General features: G+C 37.6%; 1 protein-coding gene across 2 annotated transcripts in view; it reads left to right on the forward strand.

Moving 5' to 3' along the window:
* The window catches only part of NFE2L2 (NFE2 like bZIP transcription factor 2), a 175003-nt gene that overhangs the window by 6409 nt on the left and 145805 nt on the right, over window positions 1–22789 (forward strand). The window contains exon 2 of one of the 2 annotated variants that reach the window (XM_081579598.1): window positions 3178–3259. The exons of the other annotated variant lie outside the window; for it this stretch is intronic. The gene's annotated coding sequence lies outside the window, so the exon portion shown is untranslated. The remainder of the gene's footprint in view (window positions 1–3177; window positions 3260–22789) is intronic. 2 annotated transcript variants of the gene reach the window in all.

Raw genomic sequence — 22789 nt, forward strand, 5'->3', positions numbered from 1 at the left:
AGATAAAAATAGTTTAATGCTACTCAGATTTTCTGTATCTGCTTGTTTCGGTTTTTAACAGTTTTTTTTAGCACATTGTCTGCTTCATTTACATTTTCAGATTTAATGACATAAAGCTTTTCATAGTATCTTCTATTATCACTTAATGTCTATAGAATCTTTGGTAATGTCCTACTTTTTTATTCCCAATACTGGTTATTTTGCTATCTCTCTTTTTTTAAATCAATTTACCAGGCATTTAACAATTTATTACTTTTTTAAAAGACCAACTTTTGACTTTGTTGATCCAATTATATGTATGCTTTTTTTAAGTTAATTTATACTAATATTATTTCCTATCTTCCAGTTTTTTCCTAATTTTTTTTTAAATGAGTGCTTAGCTCATTGGTTTCTCAGCCTTTTGTTGTGTTTCTTTTCTGATATTTACATTTAGGGCTATAAATTTCTCTATAAGCAATTAACTTCAAGTTTTGATAACATTATTTTCATGATTATTCAGTTCCAAATAGTTTCCACTTGTATTTGAAAAGAATGATTTGTATTCTCTCTTGTTTAGGAGTATAGTGTTCCCCAGACACAAATTTGATCTAATGATTGTATTGTTCAAGTACTGTTTTATATTCAAGTATTCAAATTCAAGTATTGTTATATATTGTATTGTTTTATATCCCAACTGATATTTTGTTTATTTATTTTATCAGTTATTGAAGTATGTTAAGATCTCCCACTATCATTATGGATTTATCTCTTTTTCCTTCTACTGCTAGTCTTTGCTTTCAATACTTTGAACCTGTATATTAAATGTCAAAATTATTATATTTTCTTGATGAATTGAACCTTTTATAATTATCAAATATCCCTCTTGCCTTCTAATAATGATTTTTGTCTTAAAGTTTAACTATGGCAGCTTGTATGTGAGTGTGGAGAGTAAGAGGGTGGCCTTATCCTATGACTTACAATCTTTTTGTATTCATATGTTTTAGATGTGTCTCTTGTAAATAGCATTTAGTTGTTTTCTTTAGGAAGTATTCGCACAAAATCTTGGATCATTTAACCTATTTAAATTTAATTCATTTACTGATATATATGGTGTAACGGCTAATAGCATTAGCCTCATTCCCAGACAGACATAGGTTTGAATATTGGCTCCACCATTGATCAGAAAGATGTGTTGTCTCAAGCTTGTCACATTAATATCTTTGGGCTCAGCTCCTTGTCTATAAAGTTGGGATAGTAATAACAACTTCCCAGGGGTATAAAAGGATTAATGAGCAAGAGTATAGTAAATTCCAGCTTCTATTATGGAAGTGAGAGTGAGGTTGGTATAAGGATGACAGTCCTCCTACATAAGATAATGCATACTAGGGGGAAAAGAAATGAGGTTCAATGAGAAATGTGAAACCAAATCCGAAGAGCATTGAAAACTTAGCAGAAGAGTAAACATTGATCTGGTGGAAGTTATTTTAAGTTCTTGAGCAGAGAATTAGCATGACAATCCAGGAAAGACCAGTACTCTGGAATTCATTCTCAAGTGGAAGTCAGCCTATCAGGTATACCTGTGAAGCTGTCCATAGTTATAAAAAGAAGCTCTACCGGCAAATGATGAAGACATAAAAAACTCCTACTTTGTAGGAGTTAGCAATGTTTTTGAATGACAGGAAAGCATTTAACCGTGCTTAGCTGTCTGTTCCAGTAAAGGGCACTGAGTTAGCTCGAGAAGTGAAGATATTTAGTGGGAAAGAGGCTACAGGTGGTTCTATGTTCTGTTGCAATGCCATTTTAATATTTTATATGTCACAATCACCCTATGTAGGGAAAGGAGGAGGAATTGCATTAATTAGCCAACTTATTCAGTTAGAGTTGAAAGTACTTTATACTCTATAGCTGCTCTGCTACTAACTTACTATGCAATCTAAAACTCTGTTTCTTGATTTCTTCATGTTTTAGATAAGAGTAATTTCTCACCTGCCTACCTCTCAGATTTATTGCAAAATGATAAATATGCAAGGACTTTGGAAGCCAAAGTCAAAAATTACTTTAAAGTAATTATTTTCTTTAGAACAGATTAAAATCAAGATTTGCTATTTATCAGTTAGTACTTTAAGCCAGTAAACATTTAAAGTTTTGCTTTTAGGTAAACTTAAGCTGTTTGGACTCTTAAGACTTCTTTATAAATCTTAAAAATCGAGACCCCCCACACACAAAGAGCTTTTGTTTATGTTTATATCTACCTACATATCTACCTATACTATATAAGAAATTAAAATTTTTAAATATTTAAAGTACTTCTTTTTCAATTTATTTTAAAATAATGATGATCAACCAATACATATTTATATAAATAAAATATTTTACTAAAAATAACTATATTTGGGGGGACATGAGAGAAATGGCTTTCCTTTACATTTTTTCAAACTAATGTTTTGCTTAATAGAAGACAGTTTAATTCTCATATCTGCTTCTGAATTCAATCAGTTGAAATACCTCATGCCATGTAACTACCGAAAATCTCCATGTTACACCTATGAGAGAATCAGAGTGAAAAAGATAAATAATGCCTTAGTCTGTTTTGAAAATAGTTTTGACCTTGATCACTCCCTGAAAGGGTTTGGAGGACCCAACAAAGATTCCCAGATCACATTTAAGAACTGCTACTCTAAAGTATTTCTACAGATATATACTAAAACATTTGCTGGGTAAGCTCTAAACAACTGAATGCTAAAAGTAGTTAACACTCTTGCCACAAAGTAGTATGAAATGCCCACTATTCATAAACCAAAGGTGTTAAAAATATTTAAAGAATAATTTCACATTTTGATACATTCTATATGAAATACATATTTTTAAATTTCATACTATCACATTTTGAAAGTGATTCCTGCACTTCAAAATCAGATTTCCAAATCCAATTCACATATGACTAGAAACTTAATTCTTATAAATGGGGTAGCTAAATTTAGTGTGACTTTTGTGTTGTAACATGATAGCTTAAGCTATCTTATGAAATCAGGCTCACTGCTATGTTTGTCTTACAATATTATTTACATTGGTGCATTTAAATCAGTGGTAAAGAGTGAAAAGGATGTTCCCAAGGTCATTTTTTAATGCTGTGGAGATGATAGCTTGGCAAAATTCTTTATTCACAAATCCTAGCATTTGAACTTTTCATGTCTCCAGGTTTCTTAGCCCTCCTCATCAATGCTTTCATGTGTGTGGCCAACAATGATGGAGCACCCAGGAACAAGTGATATTCTCAAAGGCAAGTCTTTTCTGTGCTAATTCATGCCCATCAGAATTTTTTTTTTTTTCCCCATAGATCAAAAGTATTCTCGGGTAAGGAAAGGAGTGTGTTTGAGTACACTGAGACTGTTCCAGAGCACCAGAGCGAGCCAGGTTTGAGGATATTGGAGCATAAATCAGAGGTCTCCAGGGGCCTAGACTCAGCTCTGGCAAATCTGCTTTAGGACAACAGACACTTTTAGGAATTCCTACTCCATATTCAGGAGAACTTACTGAGGCAGTAATTTGCTGCTTACCCTCCCAGGTGGCATAATCTCTACTCACCATTTCCCATTATTTTTTTAGAAAGAATTGACTTCTGAAAGGGGACACTACTGACTTGGGTTATAGGATTATAGTATGAGAAGCTACTGTGAGTGTATTTGGAGTACACACACCTTTAATAATGGTCACTCTGTCGTTATGCTTTTACAGAGAATCAAATTTTCTCCTTAGTCTAACTGAACCATGGCACTGCCTCTCACTACCCCAACAATCACATCTGAGGAAATATATAAGCTACTTTGAACTGGGTAATTTCGGTTTGTTTTGTTTTGTTCAGGCCATGCGGCATATGATCTTAGTTCCCAGACCAGGGATCAAACCCATGATCCCCTGAAGTGGAGGTGCAGAATCTCACCCACTGAACCACCAGGAAAGTCCCTGAATTAGGTTTTTAAAATGATCTACTAACCACCAACGAGCTTCCTGGGTGGAGCAGTAGTAGAGAATCCACCTGTCAAGCAGGAGATGCAGGTTTGATCTCTGGGTCAGGAAGATCCCCTGGAGAAGGAAATGGCAACCCACTCCAGTATTCTTGCCTGGGAAAGTCCATGGACAGAGGAGCCTGATAAGCCACAGTTCATGGGATCGCAAAGAGGCAGACACGACTTAGCGACTAAACAACATTAACCACCAATGCAGTGTTTCTACTGCAGCCCTATAGCTACCATTTAAAGTAGCAATATCTGGTTTTGAAATCTACTTTTTAAATGTTGACATATTAAATGACTTTTTCATGCAAGATATATGGTAGCTTTTTCATGTGCTTCTTACTCTTTTTCCTTATTTTTAACACCCCTCCTTATTTTTTTCTTTCTTTTAAACCTCTTTCTCTTCTGTTTTTTTCTACATGGGTCAGTATAATGCAGGACTAGAGAAAGGTGAAGAAATATAGTATTCAGGGTCATAAAATGAGCAATAAAATTGATCCATGAGCCAAGAGACAAAGTCACGGAAGACTGCCAAAGCTAATGCCAGGAGGTGCCCCTAGAGGAAGACAAAGCAGGAAACACACCCCAAAGTAGAGGCCTGTGTAGAACAACTGATAGCCAGACCGCAAGGCGGGAATGCGAGGACAGTCTAAATGGAAGCCAACTAATTCTGTTAAAGGGGTCCTTTTCTAAAATATGTTCTTTAAAGATATTGTCTGACCCTCTTTAACAGTCTTCAAAATGGATCCTTGATCCAGCTTACTTTAAACTTGTACGCAAAATAGTTGTGTGTTTAAAGTGTTAGACAATTTTTCATTTCTGTTTCGAAGGCATTCAAATACCAGGTACTAGCAGCACATTCATTTCTTTTTTAAAAAATGCCAAAGCTCCTGGATCCAAAGCAATATTCTGATTTGCTTGTATGTGGTAGGAGGACAGAGTTGAAATTCACATAACTGGAATTTTAATTATAGTCAGTTCTAACACTATTTTTGTGGTGAGCTATAATCAATTTTTAAACCCATCCATTTAATCACAATTCAGGTTAGAAGCAGACATTGTCTATATAGAGTAGAGTCATAGGATGATTCCCCAGAGAGCAGGCAGGAGGCTCGTAGAGGGGTGAACAGCAAGAAGCCTCCCCAGGGAAGCAGTGCACCAGCTGGAAAAACATGACACTAGTTGCAATAATAATCATGAAGAGATCCAGGCCCTGCTGCAGCCAGGGGTTCTACAAAAGGGAGGGGAAGATATGTGAGTGAATGAGCCACTTTTCATGCTAGTTCTGAGTGTTCCTTATAAAGCACCAGGGGTCAGGAAAATCATTCTTTGTTGACTATACACTGGCCTACCCTTTGTGCCTTAACTACAAGTACATATGAAGTCATGGTAAGTACCATCCCAGGTTCTAACTATAGTTTTCTAAAACTCCATCACTGAAGGAGTTTGTTTATTATAACTAAACTACAGATCTTCCAGCTTCCCAGCAGATCTTAAAATGTCAGAGAAAAAATTGCGTAAATTCAGAATTCAGCATATGAATATGTGAAATCCCCACAAAAATGTGTAAAAATTAAGTTTTATTAATACCTTTGAATAAATAATACAGTACAGGATGATGACCAGTTACAAACTTGCCTAGAATAAAAACATATTTCTGCTAAATAACATTTTCTTTAGAACCAATCCATGAGAACAACAGGTAAACTTCTGCTTCCCAGATTTGAATTAAGATTACTAAAATTACCTTGTCTTATGGGAGAATACATATCAATGGGAGAAGACAATGTTTTCAGTTTGCATCCAAGTAACCCAATGCAGATGATAAGCAAAGGAGACATTAAGGTGTTTGGAAAATAAGTCAGACAAAATTGGTCATGTTAAAGCTGGGTGATGGGACGTATATACTCCCTACTTTTGTATATGTTTCAAATTTTCCATAATTAAAACTTTATATTTAACATTTTTAACTTTATCTTTTTAATTACTATTTAAATATAGTCAATGCTGATAGCAAAAAATCTAGACAGGATAGCAGTGTGAAGGAAAAGGGGGAAAACATTTTAGCATGCATGACCTTTCCCAGTATTCAAATATCAAATAAGATGAGAATTGTTGTTGTTTGTTCAGTTGCTCAGTCAGGTCCGACTTTTTGCGACCCCATGGACTGCAGCACACCAGGCTTTCCTGTCCCTCACCATCTCCCAGAGCTTGCTCAAACTCATGTCCATTGAGTCAATGATGCCAGCCAACCATCTGTCATTCCTTCTCCTACTGCCATCAGTCTTTCCCAGCATCAGGGTCTTTTCTAATGAGTTGGTCCTTCGCATCAGGTGGCCAAAGTATTGGAGCTTTAGCTTCAGCATCAGTCCTTCCAATGAATTTCAGGATTGATTATGACTATTTGGGATTGACTGGTTTGATCTTGCAGTCCAAGGGACTCTCAAGAGTCTTCTCCAACACCACAGTTCAAAAGCATCAATTCTTTGGCTCTCAGCCTTCTTTATGGTTCAGCTCTCACATCCATACGTGACTGCTGGAAAAACCATAACTCTGACTATACAGACCTTTGTCAGCAAAGTAATGTCTCTGCTTTTTAATATACTGTCTAAGTTTGTCATAGCTTTTCTTCCAAGGAGCAAGTGTCTTTTAATTTCATGGCTGCACTCAACATCTGCAGTGATTTCAGAGCCCAAGAGAATAAAGCCTGTCACTGTTTCCATTGTTTCCCCATCTATTTGCCATGAAGTGATGGGACCGGATGCCATGATCTTCGTTTTTTGAAGGTTGAGTTTTAAGCCAGCTTTTTCACTCTACCTCTTTCACTTTCTTCAAGAGGCTCTTTAGTTCCTCTTCGCTTTCTGCCATAAGAATGGTGTCATCTGCATATCTGAGGTTACTGATGTTTCTCCCAGCAATCTTGATTCTAGCTTGTGCTTCATCCAGCCCAGCATTTCGCAAGGTTTATTCTGTATATAAGTTAAATAAGCAAGGTGACAATATACAGCCTTGATGTATTCCTTTCCTGATTTGGAACCAGTCTGTGGTTTCATGTCTGCTTCTAACTGTTGCAAGTAACACACCATCATTTCTGCCTCCTTCAGTTGGTCAGACAGACCACCCCTAGTACTAAGTGGGAGAGGAAACACAGGGGACAAGGATCACTGAGGACCATTTTGGAGGCTGGCTACTGCATGGAAGATAGAAATACCCTTAAATATTAGAGATAAGATATATAAAAATAGACTTGCAGGGCTTGTCTTTAAGTGAAATATATTTGGACCCCAATCCATCTGGGATGGTTATATTACCAAAGAGGGAACCAAAAAATAACTTCTGGTTATTTAAAACTTTCAAGATACCTAATGCTATAAATCCTCATGTACAAAAGCAAACTACCCTATGAAGAAATCTAGAGGATTGCTGATTTTATCTTCCTTCAAAACTGACGGGAACACCAATGGTGAGTTCTGTTAAAGTCTTTTTATCGCCACCTTTCCTTGTGGCTCAGTTGGTTAAGAATCCACCTGCAATGCAGGAGACCTGGGTTTGATCCCTGGGTTGGGAAGATGCCCTGGAGAAGGGAAAGGCTACCCACTCCAGTATTCTGGCCTGGAGAATTCCATGAACTGTATAGTCAATGGGATCGCAAAGAGTCAGACACAACTGAGCAACTTTCACATTTATACATTCCCAAATAGGGTTATGCATGCCTCTGCCAAAGGTCAGTTCCTAGTTTCTAGCTTCATTCCTGGTAGACTTCAGTCTGACTTGGCACAAGTGTCCTAGCCTGGCTTTTTGTTCTTAGTTTTAACAATCCCAACCAAAGAATCCTGATGGAAGGGAGAGAAAATACAGTAGTGGGTTTTGCCCTTAACTTAAAATCTCAACAAGAGAAGAAAATAATCACCATATTCACAACTAGAAGTCTTGAAGAAAACATGAGAAACTTTATAAACTGACAGTCCTAACTATCCTTAGGCCTCAGTTTATATATATCAAATTAAAGTTATACTTCAGTCTCTTTCTCTGTATTCATCTCTAAATCCACACTTACATATTGATTTCTAGCACCAGAAGTTTTAAAAAATAGTAGTTTTAGGGTTTCCTCCCATACTTTAATGGTGTGATCACTCACACCATGATCTTGGAGTGCAAAGTCAAGTGGGCCTTAGGAAGCATCACTACAAACAAAACTAGTGGAGGTGATGGAATTCCAACTGAGCTATTTCAAATCCTAAAAGATGATACTGTGAAAGTGCTGCATTCAATATGCCAGCAAATTTGGAAGACTCAGCAGTGGCCACAGGAATGGAAAAGGTCAGTTTTCATTCCAATCCCAAAGAAGGGGGATATCAAAGAATGTTTAAACTACTTTGAACATTTGCACTCATTTCACATGCTAGCAAAGTAATGCTCAAAATTCTCCAAGCTAGGCTTCAACAATATATGAACCTAGAACTTCCAGATGTTCAGGCTGGATTTAGAAAAGGCAGAGGAACCAGAGATCAAATTGCCAACATCCATTGCATCATATGCCAACATCCGTTGGATCAACATTTTTGGATCACAGAAAAAGCAAGAGAATACCAAAAAAGTGTCTAGTTCTGCTTCATTAACTAAGCTGAAGCCTTTAACTGTGTGGATCACAACAAACTGTGAAAAATTCTTCAAGAGATGGGACTACCAGACTCTCTTGCCTGCCTCCTGTGAAATCTGTATGCAGGTCAAGAAGCAACAGTTAGAACCGGACATGGAACAACAGACTGGTTCAACATTGGGAAAGGAGTACATAAAGGCTATATATTGTCACCTTGCTTTTTTAACTTATATGCAGAGTAAACCATGAAAATGCTGGGCTGGATGAAGCACAAGCTGGAACCAAGATTGCTGGAAGAAATATCAATAACCTCAGATATGCAGATGACACCATCCTTACGGCAGAAAGTGAAGAGGAACTAAAGAGCCCCTCGAAGAAAGTGAAAGAGGAGAGTGAAAAAGTTGGCTTGAAACTCAACCTTCAAAAAACGAAGATCATGGCATCCGGTCCCATCACTTCGTGGCAAATAGATGGAGAAAAAATGGAAACAGTGACAGACTTTATTCTCTTGGGCTCCAAAATCACTGCAGATGTTGAGTGCAGCCATGAAATTAAAAGACACTTGCTCCTTGGAAGAAAAGCTATGACAAACTTAGACAGCATATTAAAAAGTGGAGACATTACTTTGCTGCATTTATCAAGGCTCCTTCAACATGGTTACTATGCATAAAGGGAAATTATTATATTCATGAATTCTCATAGCATTTCAATTCAGTTCAGTCACTCAGTCGTGTCTGACTCTTTATGACCCCATGGACTGCAGCCTGCCAGGCTTCCCTGTAGCTCATTACTTTGGACTTCCCTGGTAGCTCAGCTGGTAAAGAATCCACCTGCAATGCAGGAGACCCCAGTTCAATTCCTGGGTCGAGAAGATCCGCTGAAGAACGGATAGGCTAGCCACTCCAGTATTCATGGGTTTCCCTGGTGGCTTACCTGGTAAAGAATCCACCTGTAATGCAGGAGACCTGGCTTCAATCCCTGGGTTGAGAAGATCCCCTGGAGAAGGGAATGGCTACCCACTCCAGCATTCTTGCCCAGAGAATTCCATGGACTGTCGCAAAGAGTCAGACATGACCGAGCAACTTTCAGTTTCTTACTGTGCCAACAAAGGTCAGTATAGTCGAAGTTATGGTTTTTCCACTAGTCACGTATGGATGTGATAGTTGGACCATAAAGAAGGCTGAGAGCCAAAGAATTGATGCTTTTGAGCTGTGGTGTTGGAGAAGACTCTTGAGAGTCCCTTGGACTCCAAGGAAATCAAACTAGTCAATCCTAAAGGAAATCAATCCTGAATATTCATTGGAAGGACTGATGCTGAAGCTAAAGCTCCAATACTTTGGCCACCTGATGTGAAGGGCTGACTTATTAGAAAAGCCCCTGATGCTGGGAAAGATTGACGGCAGGAGGAGAAGGGAATGACAGAGGATGAGATGGTTGGATGACATCACTGACTCAATGGACATGAGTTTGAGCAAGCTCTGGGAAATGGTGAAGGACAGGAAAGCCTGGCGTGCTGCAGTCCACGGGGTCACAAAGTGTCAGACATGACTGAACGACTGCACATCAACAGCAACCATACTTTCAGATTGCAAACTATTAGTGCAAATAACCCAGTAACTTAATAATAATTGGTATGGAGAAACAGTTGAAGTAGATGAATTCCATAGTCCTCCAGAGAGTCACATTTTCTCAACTGTGATATTGACCAGATTATAAGGTGTGTCATCTATTGACAAGTAGGTATCTTCTTGTCAAAAATAGAGACTAATGATATACTCCAAAGTAACTCTGTGCTTGGTAAACTGTGAAAACTGGAGAGTGTTTTTTAGGTATAGTATAATGGAAAAAGAAAGATGAGTGATATGTTTTCACTTTCATAAAAGCTATCATGGAAGAAATAAGCTTTATAATAGTTTTATTCTTTGGTAAAAGTGAGATTTAATCAATTTTATAATTAGTTTAAAAAATAAGCTTTTCAGTGAAAAGAGTTTGATGCAATGATCATTCATTCTAATAATCACTATTAATAATTATCTCTTTCCAACCCAATAGTACTACATACAGTACCCTATAATTCTAAGATGGAGATTTCTTTTTGAGTCCTCTCTTGATGCGATCAGAACATGTAGAATTATGCTGTTGTCAGATATTTTCTCCTTGTGAAGATAATTCATTGGTATCTCTTCAAAGGATACGTTTTAGATTCCACTTGAAAGAATAAAGCACCTGTACTACATTCATCACACCAAAATTAAAATATTTTATTCTATAACAGAGAATTAAATAGGATGAAGAAGCTGTCCTCTCTGGTTCATTCTCCAAGAGTTATTTATCCAGCCAAATTGTGTGGGTTTTCTTTTTAGATTTACTTTAACAGACACTTTCTCCTCAGTAAAAACCACGTTGTTGATCACAGCAGTACATCTTATTCTTTTCTCATGTCTTTATTTTTTAAGAACTCTAACTGACTGATTTATCAGCCATAGATAGTTTATTCTGTATGCTTTGCATGTGTGTATGAAGTAAGGGGCAAAAAGAGTACTGTAGAAAACAAATCTTGTTTTATGCAAACATGTAGAGAACCCTCAAATACTCCATTTAATATTTCATAAAAGAATAAATAATTAATGTCAGATTCTTTCCTAAGAGCAAATTTTGATAGCCCAGGTATGAATTTACGACAAGAACACCAGGCACTTGCAACCAGGATTGGGAGAGGTCTGCGAACATAGCTACATCCAAGATTAGTCATCTGGCCTTCTGTACACATTCTGCCTCTGGGCAGACCTCCCCCAGTGACTTCCAAATGCTTGGAATTTTAAAAATTTTCCTTTGAAATTAAAATGAATATATACAAGTGTTCCTTCATCTTGTGACTTCAAAACTTTTGTCTACTGAGTAAAACTCTTTTCCTTATTTTTCATTAAAAAAAAATAAAACTAATTTTACAAATACTCTCATATTTCAAGGAATTATCCCTTATATCCAGACAAGACTCCTTGAGGCTAGATTACCTAAGAATAACATGAAGGGAAAGATAAGAGAAACATAAATAAGAAAAGAGGTGCGATCTAAAATGGACATAAAGTTTAATAGAAAAGCATTCTTCAATTATACGTATTAAAGAGAAAAGAAAATCTCACACATGTTCCCAAACAGGAAAGGAAAGTGATTACAGATGACCACATGAAGATAACTGTTTTCCTTTTTTTAATGGTTTCTGGGTTCTGGTTGTTTTATCCCCATGTTTTATAAGGTAATTTAGTTGGTACAACAGTTGATTGATGAAATAAAGTAGAAAGCCAAATGTTGGGTCAGGGCTGGAAATGGCTGGTGTATAATTAGTTATTGAACATATTTAGTATGAAGACCTACATTTCTCTCACTGTACTGGAGAGAGAAAAAAATTATAGAAATTTCTATAGAAATTTAAAAATCCTGCTCTTGTAGAAATATAGAAACAACTCAAAATTGTGAGTCAGGAGACCTGGATTAAATTTCTGGTTGTGCCACTTAAAAGTATATGACCTGATTCTTGTTGATGTATGACAGAAAACCGCAAAATTCTGTAAAGCAATTATCCATCTATTTAAAAAAAGCAAAAAAAAAAAGAAAAGTATATGACCTTAGGCAAGCTTTTGTTCTCTTTGTTTGCTTCCTTTCCTATCTTCACCCAGTTTACTTTTGGGTGGAGGTCTGAAATTCCTATTAAGCTTTGAGGAAATCTTATTCCTGGTTTACCTATTGAGATATTGCTAGGATCAAGTGAAATAATGCATATAGAAGTACTATTCAAAGTTTAAAGTTTTGTAAAAATATTGATATTCCTAAGTGTATGTTGTCATTTGTCTTTTTTTTTTTTTTTTTGGCCATGCTATGGCAACTTGTGGGATCTTATTTCCCCAACCAGGGATCAAACTCAGGCACTAGCAGTGGAAGCACCAAATCTTAAGCACTAGACTGCCAGGGAATTCCCTGTCATTCTATTTTTTACCTTGGAAGAGAAACGAAACCTCTTAAAAAATAGCAAAAGGCTAAATGGAATACCTAATACTAGAAAGAAGAGAAAGTGAAAGTCACTCAGTCGTGTCCGACTCTATGACCCCATGGACTATACAGTCCATGAAATTCGCCAGGTCAGAATGCTGGAGTGGGTAGCCGTTCCCTCCTTCAGGGGATGTTCCCAAGCCAGGGATCAAATCCAGGTCCCACATTGCAGGGGGATTCTTTGCCAGATGAGCCAGCTGGGAAGCCCAAGCATACTGGAGTGGGTAGCCTATCTCTTCTCCAACGGATCTTCCCAACCCAGGAATCAAACTGGGGTCTCCTGCATTGCAGGTGGATTCTTTACTAGCTGAGCTACCAGGGGGGATGGCCCTAATTTACTCTAATTTTCATACACATAAAAATACTAAAACAAATCAATAAAATAATATTATCAGTTCTTTAGGAAAGTACCAATCCCTGGCTCAGGTTAATATGGTTAATATGGTTAATTAATATGGTTAATATGGTTTCTTAGAATCAATGCTAAATACATTTATTTTATTACATAATAGCAGACAATCCACATGAGGAAAAACTAACAGGTATGTCTGCTTCAAGCCACAATTCAAATGCCTACAAATATTTAATATGATTGGAGAAAAACTAATAAAACTTTCACTCCGTTTCACATTCCATTTCTCATTCTATGACTAATAATTGCCTATTGGTTTAGGTAAAACTTATGGCTTTAGCCTTGAACTGGAATGTTGGGGTATCTAGAGTAATAAATGGGAAATTAAATATAAAATATTTTTTAAATTCATGTTTTAGTACAGTTGTAAAGTATGTACACACACATACTCTCTCTCTCTCTCTCTCTCTCTCTCACACACACACCAAAAACAAATGTAACATGATAGGAGGAACTGTTTACATTCAAGGTCAGGATTCTTACATTCTACCCTAGAGCTTGTTTGGTAACCACACATTAGGTTGGTAGCTGTACATCTGGTTCTGATACTCTATCTAGAGTTGGTCTAACCCCAAAGTTTGATTGGGCACTTTCCAGAAAATGGGATATTCTGCAATTTTCCCTTGGGAAGGAGAGAAAAGAAGAATATGGATTGCAGGAATCTGCCACTTTGGAAATTAACTAGTCTGGGGTTCTCCAACGTAAATTCTGTATGGTGCTAGTTCTTCTGGGTACAGGGCACATTTCTGTGGTTCTTCCATCATAAATTTGGAAAACATTTCCCAGTATAACTCTGCCCCATTGAAGTCGCATTACCTATTAGCTTATAAAGGATCTGAAAATTCTTTGTAATAGTATGTTTACCCCACAGAATAGTTTTCCCCCTAACATCTATTTATATCTCTTTGGGATGCATTGGCTTAAATTATAAGATCCTACAGAGCAAGTGCTCAAGATATGAATAGCCCAGGCCAGTGTCCAAAGGACTATGATCATTGATCAGTCATTTTGTGAATGGTGGGCCAAAGCTGTCAGTCCAAAATTTAAATTACAGATGTCCTGAATGATAGTCATGGAAGCACATTTTTAACATTTGAAGATGATACTAAAGTCTAAATCTATGTAATGAAAAATTTTTTCTTAGCTATAAGGTTAAGTTCAGCCAATAGGGCAGAACTGAGCCTTTTGGACAAACCTGAGAAGTTTATTGCACACACAGATACTCACATGTATGCATATAAATGCAAAGTTTTTGTATATAGAAGCCATAATCAAGATGGGTGACCAAGGTCTGTGAGATTGCTAATTTCCTGGGTGAAAGAACAAGAATTCAAGATAATATTGAAACATTCAACAAATGGTAGTGTAGAAGAAACAAGGAGTCTATTTCTTAGTTACAATGTAGGGAGAGGTGCAGGTTTAGAAAAATATTGTAAAAAGAAAAGGAAGGGATTTAACAGTATCTCAACACAGAATCATAATCCTTCCAAATGTATTCCTGTGTTTCTTACTTGAGAGGATGATGTTCGCTATGATAGAGTTATATATGGGGGGGATGGGATTAGCAGCTCTGTCTTTGATATTCAAGTTGAATTAACAACAGTGTTACAGACAGAAGGGGGTTCAGAAAAAGTTTCATGTTTGTATGAAATGGACAGATTATCTCCTACCCTAAATCCTATGAATAATTATCCTCATTATCCTCATTATCCTCTTTCAGCTTTTTTATCGAGAAAAAGAAAAGAATCATCTTTGTGCATTTATCCACTTGTTTAGAAAGTGACCTTCTAGGACTGCATCTTTGGCATGTTTTGGGTGGGTGTAAGCATCCTGGGGGTGTTCAACAAATGATGATAAAGAAGTTTAGATGAAGAGCACAAAGCCAGACAGAGAGCTAATAAGGTCCAATTCAGGATTCTTAATGCCTAAGTTTCTAGCAAAACCAACTCTCACTTACATCGCTTTTAAACTGTGTCTGGCTTTTAAAGCATATTGATTTTGTTTCCTTAAGGTAATTTACTCAAGTAGTTCTGTTAAGTGTTGATTTGCAATGCCAGCAAATCTCATGCTGCATTATCATGGAAATACCAAATATTTTGAAGACATGTACAGTCAAAGACATATTTTGTTCTATTGTCTTTCCCTTAGCTGGGGAAAAAGAGGACTTGCTATAGAATAGCAGGATTAATGGATTGCAAAATGAATTACTTCTCATTCATGTGAAATCATGAACTTCTAGTTACTGTTTTCATAGTCTGTCATGCATAACATTCTTACCAAACCTAGCCTGAAATTTATGCAAGTTATTAGTCATTATCACCTACAATACAGGCCTTCTCAAGTCAATGATATCAGCTCTCTTGTTGGATATATTCTTTAAATTTCTAATCAAAGTGTCTGTATAGCCTATAATTCACAAGGTGATTAGTTCACAGTCTTCCCAATATATTTTAGAGTTGCAGCTTCCAAGAGCTTATACTGGTGGCACCCAAGTCATGTCTGACTCTTTTGCAGCCCCATGGACTGTAGCCCAGTGGGCTCCTCTGTCCATATGATTTCCCAGGCAAGAATACTGGAGTGGGTTGCCATTTCCTTCCCCAGGGGATCTTCCTGACCCAGGGATAGAACTTGAGTCTCCTGCGTTGGCAAGGCGGGTTCTTTACCACTGAGCCACCAGAGAAGCCCATTAATAACTAATTTTTTCAAGTTGACTGGTGCTCTAATCTCTAAAGAAAACCCAAAGTTCTCCCTGACTTGTCTGCTGTCCTTCCCCTTCTATCCCAACCATCACCAAGTTAAGTTACACCAGAGAGGAATTGCCTTCCCTCACTATTCTTACTACCATAGCCTATGCCAGGCCACATCTCCTGACTCCTGACTAATCCAACTTCTCCAGGTTCCCACTTTTGAGTTTTTCTTACATACATTTCTGCCAGAATAGTCTTAGTAAACTACCATTTATATTATCCTGTAGTAAATCTGACTACTCCAGACCATGGTAACCTCAAAGTACCCATAGTATTTATATACAGCTCAATGCTTAATTAAGTAATCCCAGGTGATTTCATTTGAATTCATTTTATCTTCCTTGAGGAGAGTATGTTTCATGTTTTTGTTTTTGGTTTTTTTTTTTCATTCAGCTGCTGTAGCCCTAACATAAGACTTGTTCAAGATCAAACCTCATGGTCAAATCCTAGCCAATTTTTAACACTTTAAATGTGCCATATAATATTCTGTGCTATGCTAGGAAGAGGTTGGTTCCCATACCTTTCTGTAGTCATTCACTCATCAGGTATTACCAAGCAATCTCTGTATACCAAGTACCATGCAATTCCAAGAGATGTAATCTTTGCCTTGAAGGAACTTGTAGGAGAGTCAAACAGTGTGCTGAGGACTTAGAATTGAAATAAGTGTGGGTGGGTGCTTTGGGGCAGCCAGAGGAAAAGAAACTAAATTAGACTGGGAATAGTAAGGAGTGGAACATCATTGTCCGAATTGTGTTTCCCAGCTCACTAGTCCTGAAAAATTCTCCATGAAAAAACAAACAAGATGCTATTGTCAAATAAATGTGGGAAACCTTGGCCACTGTCACTTCCTTTCCCAAAGAGTCAGTCACAAAGCCCATTAGCACACTAACTGTCTAAAGAAACCTGTGGGAAACCCCAGGCATGAAAAACAGATTCCCCAGTTATTGAGAGAAAAGTGGTGGCTGAAACCTTCTGAATGGGTAAGATCACTGAGGGACTGAAGACGAACAGAGGACCAGGAGCCAAGGACAAGGAGAATACCAACACTGAAGTGCAGTGTGGCCCACAGGGAGGTTAAGATGAACTGGCCAGGGATGTGGAGATATCCCAAAACAAAGTAGAAAACCAGGGGCAGAGGGAGAGGAGAGAATTTCAAGGAAGTGTTGACCAGAAACATCAGAGCCCTACATGAAGACATTAGAGTGTCCCCTGGATTTAGCAATCAAGTGTTTATTAGAGACCTTGGCAAGAATGTCATCAAGGGAATGTTGGATGGAAGGGGATTGCAGTGGACTGGGGCTGTGCGGAAAGAGAGACAGTAAGTGTAGATTAGACTTCTGAGAAATTTGGCTGTAAAGGGTTGGGATTAATACAGGAAGAGAATAAGAATGTTGAAGGAGGGTTATTTTACAGTGAGGAAATTTGAACCCTTTTATATGCTAAGGGAAAAGAGCCAAGTAAAAAAGTTTAAGATACAGGGGAACTGGAGTGAAAGGTGCTTGGTAAGGCTAGATAACTGAGAAATGGGGCAGGGGGCGAATCACAGGTGAGGCAGAATTAGCCACTACAGAAAAGAGCTACCTTTTCTGCTGGGCGAAAAAGGCTGAAAGAGAAAGTTATTAATAACATTAATATTCTTTGAGGACCTACTCTGTGTCAAGTGTAAGTGGCTTACATAAGTTGCCTCATTTAATTCGTACAATAACCCTTCAGCATAAGCACTAGTGTTATCCCAACTTTGCAGATGAAACTGCAATGTGGAAAGAGAGTAGTATCTTGTCATGTAGTGGAGTCAAGATGCAAAGTCAGGTTAAAAAAGGGGGGGGGTCTCTTGCCTAATGAAAACTTTCTAGGAAGGAAATTCTCCCTTAAATGTTCTCAACTTTTCAGAATTAAGTAGAAGACATGGCTGTTTCCTGAGAGTGAGCTGGAGTAGTGGCAAGGTAAGGGAGATGAGGAATGGGGCACCCACTGAAATAACTGTGGAGAAGAATGGGAAAGAGAGCCAATCAGGGACATGTCAGTGAGTGACACTAAAGCTGAGGTGCATGCTGTATTATTAGACTTCAGTTCCTGTGGTTTGTGACACCCCACCCCCACCTGCTATGCCACGGAGGTGGTTTCTCTCCTATAGATAAGAGCCAAAGGCTGACAGGATCCAGAAGGATTTGCTCTGATGGAGGAAACTAAAGATATCTGAGGGTATGGGGGAAATTTAAACTAGATCTTGCTGTATAAAACTGAGCAAATTTCAAGCCTAGTCTATCAAGAAATGATGGACATAGAACAAAAAGAAGAACAAGCTTGGAGGAAAACTGTACATTCTGTTTTCAGATGTGTTGATTTTGAGATGCCTAGGTTTCACCACATGGGAATATCTGGACTTGGGTGTTATCACCTAAAGGTAACAGTTGAAGATTTCACACACCAAGTTGCTGGCTCACAGAGACAGTGAAAAGGTATCACAAGAACATCCCAATTTCATCATTAAAAAGAACAGAAAGATAATATGGCCTCCTAATTATGATCAGAGTAATAGAGTGATACTGCCAAGCACCAGAGCAGAGTTCTCTGACAATGAGACCAAGATGGAAGAGGAAATAAAAAACCTTGGTTACTTGTAGGACATGGAGTGGGATAGAGTCACTGACATAGCCCTTTAAAGTGAATAAGAAATTGCATAAGGGGTATATGAAAGGTTTAAAGTTATGCAAAGGGAAGTAGCACCTGGAGCAATTGCAAAAACAAAGTTCACGTCTTACTCAAGTTTGCCTGGATCCAGTCTTGCAGGAAACTAGAGCAAAAGTATTCTGTGTTTGATGGCTAGGTCAAGATGATTGGGCAAGCCCCCACAGCACCAATGCTGTTTTCTTTTTTTCATGATGTCTTCTGCTACTATCTTTGTATTTCACATACAATGCTCTCCCAGTCTCACTGACACACTGCCTCACATATCCCTCTTGACCCTAAAAGTCTATTTTAAATGTAAAGAAACCTAAAAGTAACAAATTTGTAAAAGAAAATAATTTCACTGTTTTGTAATGAGGTCCAAACCCTGTCTGTTTGTTCTGACCAAATCTTGAGCTTGCGACTTTAAATTCAGGTGTGTGGCAGCAACCACCAAGAATGCTTTAGGAATAGTCCCTGGAAGTCAGACTAGATAAAAGCCCCCTCAGTCACATCTGCCAAGCGTGCACTATAACATATTGCTGGTTCAGTTCAATTCAGTCACTCAGTCGTGTCCAACTCTGCGACCCCATGGACTGCAGCATGCCAGGCTTACCTGTCCATTACCAACTCCCAGAACTTGCTCAAACTCATGTCCGTCAAGTTAGTGATGCCATCCTTTGCTGGTTAGGCGCCTTTATCTTACATTTGCACTTATCCTTGAGCACAAACCTTTTTTCTTGGACATTGCTTGCTGTAACTTAAAGTTAGCTACCATAATCCAATTTCAACTCCATCTAAAAGAACAAAGACCCCAGAATTTTTAAATTCTAGTCTCAAACTCACTACTAGCTACTTACACTATCAAAGGCAGGTCAGTTTCTTGGAGCTTTATTTCTTCACCTAAAAAAATAGAAGTAATATACCTGCTCCCCTTCTTCATATGGTAACACTGAGAATCAAACCACATCAGTATTAGATGGAAACATTATTTTATAATATGACTATCATGTACAAAAATAAGGTATCATTATAGTTATAATTTATTAGTTGTAGTCATAATTGTTAATAACAGTAGGAAATATGAAAAGGATTTATTTTCACACAGTCTCATGGCATAATCCCCAAGGGTTATGAACTAGGATCTTAATGAGTATTAAAAGGCCCATCCATCTGGTACATCACTAAGTTCAGTAATGGGCAAGGAGAGAGACAGGGAGAAAAAGTGGTAAAAAGAGAAGGAGGGATTGGGGAGGGAAAGGATGAGGAGGAAGAAGAGAGAGAAGAAAGATGGAAGTCAGAGCAGGTGGAGAGAAAGGACAAAGAGAAGCCATAGAAATAGGGAGAATGAGAAGGAACGCCTTCCTTTGGCCTCTTAGTAATCAGAGTTACTTAGAGGTGGTTTTCAGAAGGGATTTTTCCATAAGAGGTCTTTGAAGTCATGACCTACTAATCTATTGTGTTTTGGATACGTTCTGGTCTTCCACATGGCCCCTGGACAAAGAAATACCAAAGAGGGCAGTTTTGATGGCAAGAAATAAAAAATTTTTAAATGAGCAAGGAAATAATCTGGCTCAGTGTGAGTCCCTATCTTGCCCGAGACCCACTTTGGGGGAAAATATTATGGTTACATTTTTTCAGACTCTAAATTAAATCAGTTCAGTCGCTCAGTCGTGCCCGACTCTTTGTGACCCCATGGACTGCAGCACGGCAGGCTTCCCTGTCCATCACCAACTCCCGAAGCTTGCTCAAACTCATGGGGCAAATGTGTGTTTTACAATATGTATTACCTATCTATTAAATTGTAAAATGTCAATGAGCAAATTGGCACAGCTTCTTGGGACTTTAATTGCTAATATCTGGGCAAAGCTGAAAAGTAACAAAGCAGATGCTGTTGTTGGATTTCTTATTTTGATTAGCAGCATAGAACTGATATGGTGAGGGTGGTTGGAGTTCAGAAAAGGGCAAGAGGGGAAAGAAACGTATATATCAAACAGGTATTGAAAAATTAAAAATTTCCACGTTTCCTCTGTTTGGAAGAAACTCAGTGTTTAAATTTTCTGAGATTTAATAGGTTTTTGTGGTGGTGGTGGTGGTGGTGGTGATGGATCTGAAAAACACCTTAGAATATATATATCCAGGCTGACTCATAGAGGAAAAAGATCCCATTCCTTCTCTCTCTCTCACACACACAAACACACACACACACACACACACTCACATCATTAATAGTTTCTGAAGCCAGGAAATAATCTGGCTGAATGTGAGCCCCTATCTTGCATGAGACCCATCTTGGGGGAAAAATGTTTACGGTTGCATTTTTCTTGTTTCTCACATACAAAAGGCTTATACGTCTCCTTTTTGTGTGTTATGAAAAAAGGATTAGGTACAATATTAAGAAAGTTAAATTAATAACCTTTTATCTGTCGAGTGAAGTAAAAAATCTACCCCTAAGATTAATAATTTATACATTTTTCTTAGCTTAAATTATGTAAGTGAGCAAAAAAACTCTATGAAAATTAATAGATTGGTAAGAATGAAGCAAGGCTACCCTTTATAGAGAACTAAGACACTTGGAAAAAAATAAAAAGGGGACTGAGCTGGTTTCAGCTGAAAGATTAGCAGTCATTTCAGATAGCAACTGAAAATATGAAAATGAAGGGGCACAAATAAGTGTCCTCCTTATTGTCCAAAATATCCGGAGAACAATTAATGTGCCCCTCACCCTGCTTCATAGGAGCCCACTGCCCCACCCTATTTAAATGAAGGCAGGATCCTTCCATACAGTGGAAATAGGGTGAGAAAGACATGGTTTTATATATATATGTGTGTGTGTGTGTGTGTGTGTGTGTGTGTGTGTAGTGTTCTTTTCTGATTATAAAGTAATTATGAGAAATTTTTAATTAAAAAATTTAATTAATGTTTATTGTAGAAAAATTGAAATGTACCAAAAAAGATAAGGCAAAAATAAATAGTAGTTTCTAACTCCACATCCAGAAAGATGTGCTGATAGTTTTTTCTTATGTAATTTCTTCCTAGTGTGTTTTTTGTTTTTCTTTAATGCTAGACTGTCTTTGCTTTGTACAAGAAAAATACTTCCATTTGCTGCTTTCAGCACTGGTGGACAAGAAATGAATAAAATACACAAAAATAGAGGAGAAACAAGAATGGCATCTAGTTGAACTGTGGGAAGCTGCACCAGCCTCCAGAGCTAAGTATTCAAGAAAGAAAGCAGTTGTGAGACATCAGCAGAGTGCAGTGGAAAGAGCACACAGAATTCCTGTCCTAGTCCTGACTGTCACCTCACTCTGTGACCCTGGGAAAAGCATTTTCCTTCTCTAGCCTTTATTTCCTTCATCTTTAAAGTCAGGCCTTGTAGCTCAGCAGTTCTGGAAACTTTGTAAGGTGTTTTGCCCTATGCTGCAGACCGGAGACAACAGACAGGAAGCTTTTAATCTAATCTAGTGCAGTTTGCAACTTTGAATGAAATTCAGGTAAAATTTCATTATATCCCTGACATGCACCCCTGAAATTTAAAGGAAAATAGTTTGAAAATTCTCAATTTAGTGGAATGGACCAGATGCTCCTCACAGTTCCTCAGGCTCTGAAATTCTGTAATATAGCATCACCAAAGGTCAAGTGCATCTTTAAAATCCCAGCCTAAGTAAAAAAAATAATAAATAAAATCCCAGCCTAAACCAATACTGACCATTCTCACACTAAGAACAATCAGTAAATTTTTTGAGAGTCTAGAGGAACCCTACTTTCTAAGCAAACAGAAACCAGAGTTGAATATTTTGTCAATTTAATTGTTATTACATATTACCTAAATATCAAAGGCCAAGCTTTCACAAAATAGGGTAGTAAAAATCTACCTTTATTCCAAACCTGTCTCCTCTGATCCTTCTCTCCTCAATCACTCCCACTTCAGTCTAGGAATTCAGCAACCTGAAATTTTCATTTCCTATGAAAACTTATTGAAAAGTGGTAAATATGAGTCATTTACAGCTTCACGTGTTTCTTCCAAGGATATTTGTACTAAATCTGTATGTAATGGCTTAATAAAAGGTTTTTCTTTCTGTTGAAGGAATTTCATATATCAGTGAGTAGGTGGAGAAGGTATATTTAGAGGCGAGACAGAAGGAACTTCTTCAGTTCCCTAAATTTATACCAAATATGGGAAGACTTTGTCCAAGAGTCTTTCAAATTCGGGAACAATGTGGATTATGTCTTTAATATGATCAGTCCTCCAAATTCACTAATAAGGACCTTTTCTTCACCCAGCCCCACTTGAAGCTGCATTTAAACATAGTGTTAACCTTTT

The sequence above is a fragment of the Giraffa tippelskirchi genome, chromosome 3, assembly GCF_054371585.1.
Source record: "Giraffa tippelskirchi isolate mGirTip1 chromosome 3, T2T-mGirTip1v1.2.pri, whole genome shotgun sequence".
NCBI lineage: Eukaryota > Metazoa > Chordata > Mammalia > Artiodactyla > Giraffidae > Giraffa > Giraffa tippelskirchi.